The following is a 17,022-nucleotide window of genomic DNA, read 5'->3' as shown; positions in this document are numbered from 1 at the left end:
ACCCGTACGCTGACACTAACCCGCGCCCTCACACGTACGCTCCCCCTAGAGCGTTGTCGTACCCTCTCCTGGACCCTAAACCGTCCCCGTCCCCTAACCCTAACCCTAGCCCGAACCCTAACCCTAACCCTTCCCCGAAGCCTGACCCTCACCCGTCCCCTAATCCTAACCCGTACGCTGACACTAACCCGCGCCCTCACACGTACGCTCCCCCTAGAGCGTTGTCGTACCCTCACCTGGACCCTAAACCGTCCCCGTCCCCTAACCCTAACCCTAGCCCGAACCCTAACCCTAACCCTTCCCCGAAGCCTGACCCTCAGCTGTCCCCTAATCCTAACCCGTACGCTGACACTAACCCGCGCCCTCACACGTACGCTCCCCCTAGAGCGTTGTCGTACCCTCACCTGGACCCTAAACCGTCCCCGTCCCCTAACCCTAACCCTAGCCCGAACCCTAACCCTAACCCTTCCCCGAAGCCTGACCCTCAGCCGTCCCCTAATCCTAACCCGTACGCTGACACTAACCCGCGCCCTCACACGTACGCTCCCCCTAGAGCGTTGTCGTACCCTCACCTGGACCCTAAACCGTCCCCGTCCCCTAACCCTAACCCTAGCCCGAACCCTAACCCTAACACTTCCCCGAAGCCTGACCCTCAGCCGTCCCCTAATCCTAAGCCGTACGCTGACACTAACCCGCGCCCTCACACGTACGCTCCCCCTAGAGCGTTGTCGTACCCTCACCTGGACCCTAAACCGTGTCCGTCCCCTAACCCTAACCCTAGCCCGAACCCTAAACCTAACCTTTCCCCGAAGCCTGACCCTCAGCCGTCCCCTAATCCTAACCCGTACGCGGACACTAAGCCGCGCCCTCACACGTACGCTCCCCCTAGAGCGTTGTCGTACCCTCACCTGGACCCTAAACCGTCCCCGTCCCCTAACCCTAACCCTAGCCCGAACCCTAACCCTAACCCTTCCCCGAAGCCTGACCCTCAGCCGTCCCCTAATCCTAACCCGTACGCTGACACTAACCCGCGCCCTCACACGTACGCTCCCCCTAGAGCGTTGTCGTACCCTCACCTGGACCCTAAACCGTCCCGGTCCCCTAACCCTAACCCTAGCCCGAACCCTAACCCTAACCCTTCCCCGAAGCCTGACCCTCACCCGTCCCCTAATCCTAACCCGTACGCTGACACTAACCCGCGCCCTCACACGTACGCTCCCCCTAGAGCGTTGTCGTACCCTCACCTGGACCCTAAACCGTCCCCGTCCCGTAACCCTAGCCCGAACCCTAACCCTAACCCTTCCCCGAAGCCTGACCCTCACCCGTCCCCTAATCCAAAACCGTACGCTGACACTAACCCGCGCCCTCACACATACGCTCCCCCTAGAGCGTTGTCGTACCCTCACCTGGACCCTAAACCGTCCCCGTCCCCTAACCCTAACCCTAGCCCGAACCCTAACCCTAACCCTTCCCCGAAGCCTGACCCTCACCCGTCCCCTAATCCTAACCCGTACGCTGACACTAACCCGCGCCCTCACACGTACGCTCCCCCTAGAGCGTTGTCGTACCCTCACCTGGACCCTAAACCGTCCCCGTCCCCTAACCCTAACCCTAGCCCGAACCCTAACCCTAACCCTTCCCCGAAGCCTGACCCTCACCCGTCCCCTAATCCTAACCCGTACGCTGACACTAACCCGCGCCCTCACACGTACGCTCCCCCTAGAGCGTTGTCGTACCCTCACCTGGACCCTAAACCGTCCCCGTCCCGTAACCCTAGCCCGAACCCTAACCCTAACCCTTCCCCGAAGCCTGACCCTCAGCCGTCCCCTAATCCTAACCCGTACGCTGACACTAACCCGCGCCCTCACACGTACGCTCCCCCTAGAGCGTTGTCGTACCCTCACCTGGACCCTAAACCGTCCCCGTCCCCTAACCCTAACCCTAGCCCGAACCCTAACCCTAACCCTTCCCCGAAGCCTGACCCTCACCCGTCCCCTAATCCTAACCCGTACGCTGACACTAACCCGCGCCCTCACACGTACGCTCCCCCTAGAGCGTTGTCGTACCCTCACCTGGACCCTAAACCGTCCCCGTCCCGTAACCCTAGCCCGAACCCTAACCCTAACCCTTCCCCGAAGCCTGACCCTCACCCGTCCCCTAATCCAAAACCGTACGCTGACACTAACCCGCGCCCTCACACATACGCTCCCCCTAGAGCGTTGTCGTACCCTCACCTGGACCCTAAACCGTCCCCGTCCCCTAACCCTAACCCTAGCCCGAACCCTAACCCTAACCCTTCCCCGAAGCCTGACCCTCACCCGTCCCCTAATCCTAACCCGTACGCTGACACTAACCCGCGCCCTCACACGTACGCTCCCCCTAGAGCGTTGTCGTACCCTCACCTGGACCCTAAACCGTCCCCGTCCCCTAACCCTAACCCTAGCCCGAACCCTAACCCTAACCCTTCCCCGAAGCCTGACCCTCACCCGTCCCCTAATCCTAACCCGTACGCTGACACTAACCCGCGCCCTCACACGTACGCTCCCCCTAGAGCGTTGTCGTACCCTCACCTGGACCCTAAACCGTCCCCGTCCCCTAACCCTAACCCTAGCCCGAACCCTAACCCTAACCCTTCCCCGAAGCCTGACCCTCAGCCGTCCCCTAATCCTAACCCGTACGCTGACACTAACCCGCGCCCTCACACGTACGCTCCCCCTAGAGCGTTGTCGTACCCTCACCTGGACCCTAAACCGTCCCGGTCCCCTAACCCTAACCCTAGCCCGAACCCTAACCCTAACCCTTCCCCGAAGCCTGACCCTCACCCGTCCGCTAATCCTAACCCGTACGCTGACACTAACCCGCGCCCTCACACGTACGCTCCCCCTAGAGCGTTGTCGTACCCTCACCTGGACCCTAAACCGTCCCCGTCCCGTAACCCTAACCCTAGCCCGAACCCTAACCCTAACCCTTCCCCGAAGCCTGACCCTCACCCGTCCCCTAATCCTAACCCGTACGCTGACACTAACCCGCGCCCTCACACGTACGCTCCCCCTAGAGCGTTGTCGTACCCTCACCTGGACCCTAAACCGTCCCCGTCCCCTAACCCTAACCCTAGCCCGAACCCTAACCCTAACCCTTCCCCGAAGCCTGACCCTCACCCGTCCCCTAATCCTAACCCGTACGCTGACACTAACCCGCGCCCTCACACGTACGCTCCCCCTAGAGCGTTGTCGTACCCTCACCTGGACCCTAAACCGTCCCCGTCCCCTAACCCTAACCCTAGCCCGAACCCTAACCCTAACCCTTCCCCGAAGCCTGACCCTCAGCCGTCCCCTAATCCTAACCCGTACGCTGACACTAACCCGCGCCCTCACACGTACGCTCCCCCTAGAGCGTTGTCGTACCCTCACCTGGACCCTAAACCGTTCCCGTCCCCTAACCCTAACCCTAGCCCGAACCCTAACCCTAACCCTTCCCCGAAGCCTGACCCTCAGCCGTCCCCTAATCCTAACCCGTACGCTGACACTAACCCGCGCCCTCACACGTACGCTCCCCCTAGAGCGTTGTCGTACCCTCACCTGGACCCTAAACCGTCCCCGTCCCCTAACCCTAACCCTAGCCCGAACCCTAACCCTAACCCTTCCCCGAAGCCTGACCCTCACCCGTCCCCTAATCCTAACCCGTACGCTGACACTAACCCGCGCCCTCACACGTACGCTCCCCCTAGAGCGTTGTCGTACCCTCACCTGGACCCTAAACCGTCCCCGTCCCCTAACCCTAACCCTAGCCCGAACCCTAACCCTAACCCTTCCCCGAAGCCTGACCCTCAGCCGTCCCCTAATCCTAAGCCGTACGCTGACACTAACCCGCGCCCTCACACGTACGCTCCCCCTAGAGCGTTGTCGTACCCTCACCTGGACCCTAAACCGTGTCCGTCCCCTAACCCTAACCCTAGCCCGAACCCTAAACCTAACCTTTCCCCGAAGCCTGACCCTCAGCCGTCCCCTAATCCTAACCCGTACGCTGACACTAACCCGCGCCCTCACACGTACGCTCCCCCTAGAGCGTTGTCGTACACTCACCTGAACCCTAAACCGTCCCCGTCCCCTAACCCTAACCCTAGCCCGAACCCTAACCCTAACCCTTCCCCGAAGCCTGACCCTCAGCCGTCCCCTAATCCTAACCCGTACGCTGACACTAACCTACGCCCTCACACGTACGCTCCCCCTAGAGCGTTGTCGTACCCTCAGCTGGACCCTAAACCGTCCCCGTCCCCTAACCCTAACCCTAGCCCGAACCCTAAACCTAACCCTTCCCCGAAGCCTGACCCTCAGCCGTCCCCTAATCCTAACCCGTACGCTGACACTAACCCGCGCCCTCACACGTACGCTCCCCCTAGAGCGTTGTCGTACCCTCACCTGGACCCTAAACCGTCCCCGTCCCGTAACCCTAACCCTAGCCCGAACCCTAACCCTAACCTTTCCCCGAAGCCTGACCCTCAGCCGTCCCCTAATCCTAACCCGTACGCTGACACTAACCCGCGCCCTCACACGTACGCTCCCCCTAGAGCGTTGTCGTACCCTCACCTGGACCCTAAACCGTCCCCGTCCCCTAACCCTAACCCTAGCCCGAACCCTAACCCTAACCCTTCCCCGAAGCCTGACCCTCACCCGTCCCCTAATCCTAACCCGTACGCTGACACTAACCCGCGCCCTCACACGTACGCTCCCCCTAGAGCGTTGTCGTACCCTCACCTGGACCCTAAACCGTCCCCGTCCCCTAACCCTAACCCTAGCCCGAACCCTAACCCTAACCCTTCCCCGAAGCCTGACCCTCAGCCGTCCCCTAATCCTAACCCGTACGCTGACACTAACCCGCGCCCTCACACGTACGCTCCCCCTAGAGCGTTGTCGTACCCTCACCTGGACCCTAAACCGTCCCCGTCCCCTAACCCTAACCCTAGCCCGAACCCTAACCCTAACCCTTCCCCGAAGCCTGACCCTCAGCCGTCCCCTAATCCTAACCCGTACACTGACACTAACCCGCGCCCTCACACGTACGCTCCCCCTAGAGCGTTGTCGTACCCTCACCTGGACCCTAAACCGTCCCCGTCCCCTAACCCTAACCCTAGCCCGAACCCTAACCCTAACCCATCCCCGAAGCCTGACCCTCAGCCGTCCCCTAATCCTAACCCGTACGCTGACACTAACCCGCGCCCTCACACGTACGCTCCCCCTAGAGCGTTGTCGTACCCTCACCTGGACCCTAAACCGTGTCCGTCCCCTAACCCTAACCCTAGCCCGAACCCTAAACCTAACCTTTCCCCGAAGCCTGACCCTCAGCCGTCCCCTAATCCTAACCCGTACGCTGACACTAAGCCGCGCCCTCACACGTACGCTCCCCCTAGAGCGTTGTCGTACCCTCACCTGGACCCTAAACTGTCCCCGTCCCCTAACCCTAACCCTAGCCCGAACCCTAACCCTAACCCTTCCCCGAAGCCTGACCCTCAGCCGTCCCCTAATCCTAACCCGTACGCTGACACTAACCTGCGCCCTCACACGTACGCTCCACCTAGAGCGTTGTCGTACCCTCACCTGGACCCTAAACCGTCCCGGTCCCCTAACCCTAACCCTAGCCCGAACCCTAACCCTAACCCTTCCCCGAAGCCTGACCCTCACCCGTCCCCTAATCCTAACCCGTACGCTGACACTAACCCGCGCCCTCACACGTACGCTCCCCCTAGAGCGTTGTCGTACACTCACCTGGACCCTAAACCGTCCCCGTCCCGTAACCCTAACCCTAGCCCGAACCCTAACCCTAACCCTTCCCCGAAGCCTGACCCTCACCCATCCCCTAATCCTAACCCGTACGCTGACACTAACCCGCGCCCTCACACGTACGCTCCCCCTAGAGCGTTGTCGTACCCTCACCTGGACCCTAAACCGTCCCCGTCCCCTAACCCTAACCCTAGCCCGAACCCTAACCCTAACCCTTCCCCGAAGCCTGACCCTCACCCGTCCCCTAATCCTAACCCGTACGCTGACACTAACCCGCGCCCTCACACGTACGCTCCCCCTAGAGCGTTGTCGTACCCTCACCTGGACCCTAAACCGTCCCCGTCCCCTAACCCTAACCCTAGCCCGAACCCTAACCCTAACCCTTCCCCGAAGCCTGACCCTCACCCGTCCCCTAATCCTAACCCGTACGCTGACACTAACCCGCGCCCTCACACGTACGCTCCCCCTAGAGCGTTGTCGTACCCTCACCTGGACCCTAAACCGTCCCCGTCCCCTAACCCTAACCCTAGCCCGAACCCTAACCCTAACCCTTCCCCGAAGCCTGACCCTCAGCCGTCCCCTAATCCTAACCCGTACGCTGACACTAACCCGCGCCCTCACACGTACGCTCCCCCTAGAGCGTTGTCGTACCCTCACCTGGACCCTAAACCGTGTCCGTCCCCTAACCCTAACCCTAGCCCGAACCCTAAACCTAACCTTTCCCCGAAGCCTGACCCTCAGCCGTCCCCTAATCCTAACCCGTACGCTGACACTAACCCGCGCCCTCACACGTACGCTCCCCCTAGAGCGTTGTCGTACCCTCACCTGGACCCTAAACCGTCCCCGTCCCCTAACCCTAACCCTAGCCCGAACCCTAACCCTAACCCTTCCCCGAAGCCTGACCCTCAGCCGTCCCCTAATCCTAACCCGTACGCTGACACTAACCCGCGCCCTCACACGTACGCTCCCCCTAGAGCGTTGTCGTACCCTCACCTGGACCCTAAACCGTCCCGGTCCCCTAACCCTAACCCTAGCCCGAACCCTAACCCTAACCCTTCCCCGAAGCCTGACCCTCACCCGTCCCCTAATCCTAACCCGTACGCTGACACTAACCCGCGCCCTCACACGTACGCTCCCCCTAGAGCGTTGTCGTACCCTCACCTGGACCCTAAACCGTCCCCGTCCCGTAACCCTAACCCTAGCCCGAACCCTAACCCTAACCCTTCCCCGAAGCCTGACCCTCACCCGTCCCCTAATCCTAACCCGTACGCTGACACAAACCCGCGCCCTCACACGTACGCTCCCCCTAGAGCGTTGTCGTACCCTCACCTGGACCCTAAACCGTCCCCGTCCCCTAACCCTAACCCTAGCCCGAACCCTAACCCTAACCCTTCCCCGAAGCCTGACCCTCACCCGTCCCCTAATCCTAACCCGTACGCTGACACTAACCCGCGCCCTCACACGTACGCTCCCCCTAGAGCGTTGTCGTACCCTCACCTGGACCCTAAACCGTCCCCGTCCCCTAACCCTAACCCTAGCCCGAACCCTAACCCTAACCCTTCCCCGAAGCCTGACCCTCACCCGTCCCCTAATCCTAACCCGTACGCTGACACTAACCCGCGCCCTCACACGTACGCTCCCCCTAGAGCGTTGTCGTACCCTCACCTGGACGCTAAACCGTCCCCGTCCCCTAACCCTAACCCTAGCCCGAACCCTAACCCTAACCCTTCCCCGAAGCCTGACCCTCACCCGTCCCCTAATCCTAACCCGTACGCTGACACTAAACCGCGCCCTCACACGTACGCTCCCCCTAGAGTGTTGTCGTACCCTCACCTGGACCCTAAACCGTCCCCGTCCCCTAACCCTAACCCTAGCCCGAACCCTAACCCTAACCCTTCCCCAAAGCCTGACCCTCACCCGTCCCCTAATCCTAACCCGTACGCTGACACTAACCCGCGCCCTCACACGTACGCTCCCACTAGAGCGTTGTCGTACCCTCACCTGGACCCTAAACCGTCCCCGTCCCCTAACCCTAACCCTAGCCCGAACCCTAACCCTAACCCTTCCCCGAAGCCTGACCCTCAGCCGTCCCCTAATCCTAACCCGTACGCTGACACTAACCCACACCCTCACACGTACGCTCCCCCTAGAGCGTTGTCGTACCCTCACCTGGACCCTAAACCGTCCCCGTCCCCTAACCCTAACCCTAGCCCGTACCCTAACCCTAACCCTTCCCCGAAGCCTGACCCTCAGCCGTCCCCTAATCCTAACCCGTACGCTGACACTAACCCGCGCCCTCACACGTACGCTCCCCCTAGAGTGTTGTCGTACCCTCACCTGGACCCTAAACCGTCCCCGTCCCCTAACCCTAACCCTAGCCCGAACCCTAACCCTAACCCTTCCCCGAAGCCTGACCCTCACCCGTCCCATAATCCTAACCCGTACGCTGACACTAACCCGCGCCCTCACACGTACGCTCCCCCTAGAGCGTTGTCGTACCCTCACCTGGACCCTAAACCGTCCCCGTCCCCTAACCCTAACCCTAGCCCGAACCCTAACCCTAACCCTTCCCCGAAGCCTGACCCTCACCCGTCCCCTAATCCTAACCCGTACGCTGACACTAACCCGCGCCCTCACACGTACGCTCCCCCTAGAGCGTTGTCGTACCCTCACCTGGACCCTAAACCGTCCCTGTCACCAACCCTAACCCTAGCCCGAACCCTAAACCTAACACTTCCCCGAAGCTTGACCCTCAGCCGTCCCCTAATCCTAACCAGTACGCTGACACTAACCCGCGCCCTCACACGTACGCTCCCCCTAGAGCGTTGTCGTACCCTCACCTGGACCCTAAACCGTCCCCGTCCCCTAACCCTAACCCTAGCCCGAACCCTAACCCTAACCCTTCCCCGAAGCCTGACCCTCAGCCGTCCCCTAATCTAACCCGTACGCTGACACTAACCCGCGCCCTCACACGTACGCTCCCCCTAGAGCGTTGTCGTACCCTCACCTGGACCCTAAACCGTCCCCGTCCCCTAACCCTAACCCTATCCCGAACCCTAACCCTAACCCTTCCCCGAAGCCTGACCCTCAGCCGTCCCCTAATCCTAACCCGTACGCTGACACTAACACGCGCCCTCACACGTACGCTCCCCCTAGAGCGTTGTCGTACCCTCACCTGGACCCTAAACTGTCCCCGTCCCCTAACCCTAACCCTAGCCCGAACCCTAACCCTAACCCTTCCCCGAAGCCTGACGCTCAGCCGTCCCCTAATCCTAACCCGTACGCTGACACTAACCCGCGCCCTCACACGTACGCTCCCCCTAGAGCGTTGTCGTACCCTCACCTGGACCCTAAACTGTCCCCGTCCCCTAACCCTAACCCTAGCCCGAACCCTAACCCTAACCCTTCCCCGAAGCCTGACCCTCAGCCGACCCCTAATCCTAACCCGTACGCTGACACTAACCCGCGCCCTCACACGTACGCTCCCCCTAGAGCGTTGTCGTACCCTCACCTGGACCCTAAACCGTCCCCGTACCCTAACCCTAACCCTAGCCCGAACCCTAACCCTAACCCTTCCCCGAAGCCTGACCCTCACCCGTCCCCTAATCCTAACCCGTACGCTGACACTAACCCGCGCCCTCACACGTACGCTCCCCCTAGAGCGTTGTCGTACCCTCACCTGGACCCTAAACTGTCCCCGTCCCCTAACCCTAACCCTAGCCCGAACCCTAACCCTAACCCTTCCCCGAAGCCTGACCCTCAGCCGTCCCCTAATCCTAACCCGTACGCTGACACTAACCCGCGCCCTCACACGTACGCTCCCCCTAGAGCGTTGTCGTACCCTCACCTGGACCCTAAACCGTCCCCGTCCCCTAACCCTAACCCTAGCCCGAACCCTAACCCTAACCCTTCCCCGAAGCCTGACCCTCAGCCGTCCCCTAATCCTAACCCGTACGCTGACACTAACCCGCGCCCTCACACGTACGCTCCCCGTAGAGCGTTGTCGTACCCTCACCTGGACCCTAAACCGTCCCCGTCCCCTAACCCTAACCCTAGCCCGAACCCTAACCCTAACCCTTCCCCGAAGCCTGACCCTCAGCCGTCCCCTAATCCTAACCCGTACGCTGACACTAACCCGCGCCCTCACACGTACGCTCCCCCTAGAGCGTTGTCGTACCCTCACCTGGACCCTAAACCGTCCCCGTCCCCTAACCCTAACCCTAGCCCGAACCCTAACCCTAACCCTTCCCCGAAGCCTGACCCTCACCCGTCCCCTAATCCTAACCCGTACGCTGACACTAACCCGCGCCCTCACACGTACGCTCCCCCTAGAGCGTTGTCGTACCCTCACCTGGACCCTAAACCGTCCCCGTCCCCTAACCCTAACCCTAGCCCGAACCCTAACCCTAACACTTCCCCGAAGCCTGACCCTCAGAGGTCCCCTAATCCTAACCCGTACGCTGACACTAACCCGCACCCTCACACGTACGCTCCCCCTAGAGCGTTGTCGTACCCTCACCTGGACCCTAAACCGTCCCCGTCCCCTAACCCTAACCCTAGCCCGAACCCTAACCCTAACCCTTCCCCGAAGCCTGACCCTCAGCCGTCCCCTAATCCTAACCCGTACGCTGACACTAACCCGCGCCCTCACACGTACGCTCCCCCTAGAGCGTTGTCGTACCCTCACCTGTACCCTAAACCGTCCCCGTCCCCTAACCCTAACCCTAGCCCGAACCCTAACCCTAACCCTTCCCCGAAGCCTGACCCTCAGCCGTCCCCTAATCCTAACCCGTACGCTGACACTAACCCGCGCCCTCACACGTACGCTCCCCCTAGAGCGTTGTCGTACCCTCACCTGGACCCTAAACCGTCCCCGTCCCCTAACCCTAACCCTAGCCCGAACCCTAACCCTAACCCTTCCCCGAAGCCTGACCCTCACCCGTCCCCTAATCCTAACCCGTACGCTGACACTAACCCGCGCCCTCACACGTACGCTCCCCCTAGAGCGTTGTCGTACCCTCACCTGGACGCTAAACCGTCCCCGTCCCCTAACCCTAACCCTAGCCCGAACCCTAACCCTAACCCTTCCCCGAAGCCTGACCCTCACCCGTCCCCTAATCCTAACCCGTACGCTGACACTAACCCGCGCCCTCACACGTACGCTCCCCCTAGAGCGTTGTCGTACCCTCACCTGGACCCTAAACCGTCCCCGTCCCCAACCCTAACCCTGGCCCGAACCCTAAACCTAACACTTCCCCGAAGCTTGACCCTCAGCCGTCCCCTAATCCTAACCAGTACGCTGACACTAACCCGCGCCCTCACACGTACGCTCCCCCTAGAGCGTTGTCGTACCCTCACCTGGACCCTAAACCGTCCCAGTCCCCTAACCCTAACCCTAGCCCGAACCCTAACCCTAACCCTTCCCCGAAGCCTGACCCTCTGCCGTCCCCTAATCTAACCCGTACGCTGACACTAACCCGCGCCCTCACACGTACGCTCCCCCTAGAGCGTTGTCGTACCCTCACCTGGACCCTAAACCGTCCCCGTCCCCTAACCCTAACCCTATCCCGAACCCTAACCCTAACCCTTCCCCGAAGCCTGACCCTCAGCCGTCCCCTAATCCTAACCCGTACGCTGACACTAACCCGCGCCCTCACACGTACGCTCCCCCTAGAGCGTTGTCGTACCCTCACCTGGACCCTAAACTGTCCCCGTCCCCTAACCCTAACCCTAGCCCGAACCCTAACCCTAACCCTTCCCCGAAGCCTGACGCTCAGCCGTCCCCTAATCCTAACCCGTACGCTGACACTAACCCACGCCCTCACACGTACGCTCCCCCTAGAGCGTTGTCGTACCCTCACCTGCACCCTAAACTGTCCCCGTCCCCTAACCCTAACCCTAGCCCGAACCCTAACCCTAACCCTTCCCCGAAGCCTGACCCTCAGCCGACCCCTAATCCTAACCCGTACGCTGACACTAACCCGCGCCCTCACACGTACGCTCCCCCTAGAGCGTTGTCGTACCCTCACCTGGACCCTAAACCGTCCCCGTCCCCTAACCCTAACCCTAGCCCGAACCCTAAACCTAACCCTTCCCCGAAGCCTGACCCTCAGCCGTCCCCTAATCCTAACCCGTACGCTGACACTAACCCGCGCCCTCACACGTACGCTCCCCCTAGAGCGTTGTCGTACCCTCACCTGGACCCTAAACCATCCCCGTCCCGTAACCCTAACCCTAGCCTGAACCCTAACCCTAACCCTTCCCCGAAGCCTGACCCTCACCCGTCCCCTAATCCTAACCCGTACGCTGACACTAACCCGCGCCCTCACACGTACGCTCCCCCTAGAGCGTTGTCGTACCCTCACCTGGACGCTAAACCGTCCCCGTCCCCTAACCCTAACCCTAGCCCGAACCCTAACCCTAACCCTTCCCCGAAGCCTGACCCTCAGCCGTCCCCTAATCCTAACCCGTACGCTGACACTAACCCGCGCCCTCACACGTACGCTCCCCCTAGAGCGTTGTCGTACCCTCACCTGGACCCTAAACCGTCCCCGTCCCCTAACCCTAACCCTAGCCCGAACCCTAACCCTAACCCTTCCCCGAAGCCTGACCCTCAGCCGTCCCCTAATCCTAACCCGTACGCTGACACTAACCCGCGCCCTCACACGTACGCTCCCCCTAGAGCGTTGTCGTACCCTCACCTGGACCCTAAACCGTCCCCGTCCCCTAACCCTAACCCTAGCCCGTACCCTAACCCTAACCCTTCCCCGAAGCCTGACCCTCAGCCGTCCCCTAATCCTAACCCGTACGCTGACACTAACCCGCGCCCTCACACGTACGCTCCCCCTAGAGTGTTGTCGTACCCTCACCTGGACCCTAAACCGTCCCCGTCCCCTAACCCTAACCCTAGCCCGAACCCTAACCCTAACCCTTCCCCGAAGCCTGACCCTCACCCGTCCCCTAATCCTAACCCGTACGCTGACACTAACCCGCGCCCTCACACGTACGCTCCCCCTAGAGCGTTGTCGTACCCTCACCTGGACCCTAAACCGTCCCCGTCACCAACCCTAACCCTAGCCCGAACCCTAAACCTAACACTTCCCCGAAGCTTGACCCTCAGCCGTCCCCTAATCCTAACCAGTACGCTGACACTAACCCGCGCCCTCACACGTACGCTCCCCCTAGAGCGTTGTCGTACCCTCACCTGGACCCTAAACCGTCCCCGTCCCCTAACCCTAACCCTAGCCCGAACCCTAACCCTAACCCTTCCCCGAAGCCTGACCCTCAGCCGTCCCCTAATCTAACCCGTACGCTGACACTAACCCGCGCCCTCACACGTACGCTCCCCCTAGAGCGTTGTCGTACCCTCACCTGGACCCTAAACCGTCCCCGTCCCCTAACCCTAACCCTATCCCGAACCCTAACCCTAACCCTTCCCCGAAGCCTGACCCTCAGCCGTCCCCTAATCCTAACCCGTACGCTGACACTAACACGCGCCCTCACACGTACGCTCCCCCTAGAGCGTTGTCGTACCCTCACCTGGACCCTAAACTGTCCCCGTCCCCTAACCCTAACCCTAGCCCGAACCCTAACCCTAACCCTTCCCCGAAGCCTGACGCTCAGCCGTCCCCTAATCCTAACCCGTACGCTGACACTAACCCGCGCCCTCACACGTACGCTCCCCCTAGAGCGTTGTCGTACCCTCACCTGGACCCTAAACCGTCCCCGTCCCCTAACCCTAACCCTAGCCCGAACCCTAACCCTAACCCTTCCCCGAAGCCTGACCCTCAGCCGACCCCTAATCCTAACCCGTACGCTGACACTAACCCGCGCCCTCACACGTACGCTCCCCCTAGAGCGTTGTCGTACCCTCACCTGGACCCTAAACCGTCCCCGTCCCCTAACCCTAACCCTAGCCCGAACCCTAACCCTAACCCTTCCCCGAAGCCTGACCCTCACCCGTCCCCTAATCCTAACCCGTACGCTGACACTAACCCGCGCCCTCACACGTACGCTCCCCCTAGAGCGTTGTCGTACCCTCACCTGGACCCTAAACTGTCCCCGTCCCCTAACCCTAACCCTAGCCCGAACCCTAACCCTAACCCTTCCCCGAAGCCTGACCCTCAGCCGTCCCCTAATCCTAACCCGTACGCTGACACTAACCCGCGCCCTCACACGTACGCTCCCCCTAGAGCGTTGTCGTACCCTCACCTGGACCCTAAACCGTCCCCGTCCCCTAACCCTAACCCTAGCCCGAACCCTAACCCTAACCCTTCCCCGAAGCCTGACCCTCAGCCGTCCCCTAATCCTAACCCGTACGCTGACACTAACCCGCGCCCTCACACGTACGCTCCCCCTAGAGCGTTGTCGTACCCTCACCTGGACCCTAAACCGTCCCCGTCCCCTAACCCTAACCCTAGCCCGAACCCTAACCCTAACCCTTCCCCGAAGCCTGACCCTCACCCGTCCCCTAATCCTAACCCGTACGCTGACACTAACCCGCGCCCTCACACGTACGCTCCCCCTAGAGCGTTGTCGTACCCTCACCTGGACGCTAAACCGTCCCCGTCCCCTAACCCTAACCCTAGCCCGAACCCTAACCCTAACCCTTCCCCGAAGCCTGACCCTCACCCGTCCCCTAATCCTAACCCGTACGCTGACACTAACCCGCGCCCTCACACGTACGCTCCCCCTAGAGCGTTGTCGTACCCTCACCTGGACCCTAAACCGTCCCCGTCCCCAACCCTAACCCTGGCCCGAACCCTAAACCTAACACTTCCCCGAAGCTTGACCCTCAGCCGTCCCCTAATCCTAACCAGTACGCTGACACTAACCCGCGCCCTCACACGTACGCTCCCCCTAGAGCGTTGTCGTACCCTCACCTGGACCCTAAACCGTCCCAGTCCCCTAACCCTAACCCTAGCCCGAACCCTAACCCTAACCCTTCCCCGAAGCCTGACCCTCTGCCGTCCCCTAATCTAACCCGTACGCTGACACTAACCCGCGCCCTCACACGTACGCTCCCCCTAGAGCGTTGTCGTACCCTCACCTGGACCCTAAACCGTCCCCGTCCCCTAACCCTAACCCTATCCCGAACCCTAACCCTAACCCTTCCCCGAAGCCTGACCCTCAGCCGTCCCCTAATCCTAACCCGTACGCTGACACTAAGCCGCGCCCTCACACGTACGCTCCCCCTAGAGCGTTGTCGTACCCTCACCTGGACCCTAAACTGTCCCCGTCCCCTAACCCTAACCCTAGCCCGAACCCTAACCCTAACCCTTCCCCGAAGCCTGACGCTCAGCCGTCCCCTAATCCTAACCCGTACGCTGACACTAACCCACGCCCTCACACGTACGCTCCCCCTAGAGCGTTGTCGTACCCTCACCTGCACCCTAAACTGTCCCCGTCCCCTAACCCTAACCCTAGCCCGAACCCTAACCCTAACCCTTCCCCGAAGCCTGACCCTCAGCCGACCCCTAATCCTAACCCGTACGCTGACACTAACCCGCGCCCTCACACGTACGCTCCCCCTAGAGCGTTGTCGTACCCTCACCTGGACCCTAAACCGTCCCCGTCCCCTAACCCTAACCCTAGCCCGAACCCTAAACCTAACCCTTCCCCGAAGCCTGACCCTCAGCCGTCCCCTAATCCTAACCCGTACGCTGACACTAACCCGCGCCCTCACACGTACGCTCCCCCTAGAGCGTTGTCGTACCCTCACCTGGACCCTAAACCATCCCCGTCCCGTAACCCTAACCCTAGCCTGAACCCTAACCCTAACCCTTCCCCGAAGCCTGACCCTCACCCGTCCCCTAATCCTAACCCGTACGCTGACACTAACCCGCGCCCTCACACGTACGCTCCCCCTAGAGCGTTGTCGTACCCTCACCTGGACGCTAAACCGTCCCCGTCCCCTAACCCTAACCCTAGACCGAACCCTAACCCTAACCCTTCCCCGAAGCCTGACCCTCACCCGTCCCATAATCCTAACCCGTACGCTGACACTAACCCGCGCCCTCACACGTACGCTCCCCCTAGAGTGTTGTCGTACCCTCACCTGGACCCTAAACCGTCCCCGTCCCCTAACCCTAACCCTAGCCCGAAAACTAACCCTAACCCTTCCCCAAAGCCTGACCCTCACCCGTCCCCTAATCCTAACCCGTACGCTGACACTAACCCGCGCCCTCACACGTACGCTCCCCCTAGAGCGTTGTCGTACCCTCACCTGGACCCTAAACCATCCCCGTCCCCTAACCCTAACCCTAGCCCGAACCCTAACCCTAACCCTTCCCCGAAGCCTGACCCTCACCCGTCCCCTAATCCTAACCCGTACGCTGACACTAACCCGCGCCCTCACACGTACGCTCCCACTAGAGCGTTGTCGTACCCTCACCTGGACCCTAAACCGTCCCCGTCCCCTAACCCTAACCCTAGCCCGAACCCTAACCCTAACCCTTCCCCGAAGCCTGACCCTCAGCCGTCCCCTAATCCTAACCCGTACGCTGACACTAACCCACACCCTCACACGTACGCTCCCCCTAGAGCGTTGTCGTACCCTCACCTGGACCCTAAACCGTCCCCGTCCCCTAACCCTAACCCTAGCCCGTACCCTAAACCTAACCCTTCCCCGAAGCCTGACCCTCAGCCGTCCCCTAATCCTAACCCGTACGCTGACACTAACCCGCGCCCTCACACGTACGCTCCCCCTAGAGTGTTGTCGTACCCTCACCTGGACCGTAAACCGTCCCCGTCCCCTAACCCTAACCCTAGCCCGAACCCTAACCCTAACCCTTCCCCGAAGCCTGACCCTCAGCCGTCCCCTAATCCTAACCCGTACGCTGACACTAACCCGCGCCCTCACACGTACGCTCCCCCTAGAGCGTTGTCGTACCCTCACCTGGACCCTAAACCGTCCCCGTCCCCTAACCCTAACCCTAGCCCGAACCCTAACCCTAACCCTTCCCCGAAGCCTGACCCTCAGCCGTCCCCTAATCCTAACCCGTACGCTGACACTAACCCGCGCCCTCACACGTACGCTCCCCCTAGAGCGTTGTCGTACCCTCACCTGGACCCTAAACCGTCCCCGTCCCCTAACCCTAACCCTAGCCCGAACCCTAACCCTAACCCTTCCCCGAAGCCTGACCCTCACCCGTCCCGTAATCCTAACCCGTACGCTGACACTAACCCGCGCCCTCACACGTACGCTCCCCCTAGAGCGTTGTCGTACCCTCACCTGGACGCTAAA

Source organism: Globicephala melas, chromosome 1 (assembly GCF_963455315.2).
Source record: "Globicephala melas chromosome 1, mGloMel1.2, whole genome shotgun sequence".
Taxonomy (NCBI): Eukaryota; Metazoa; Chordata; class Mammalia; order Artiodactyla; family Delphinidae; genus Globicephala; species Globicephala melas.
Note: the sequence above shows the minus strand (reverse complement) of the source record.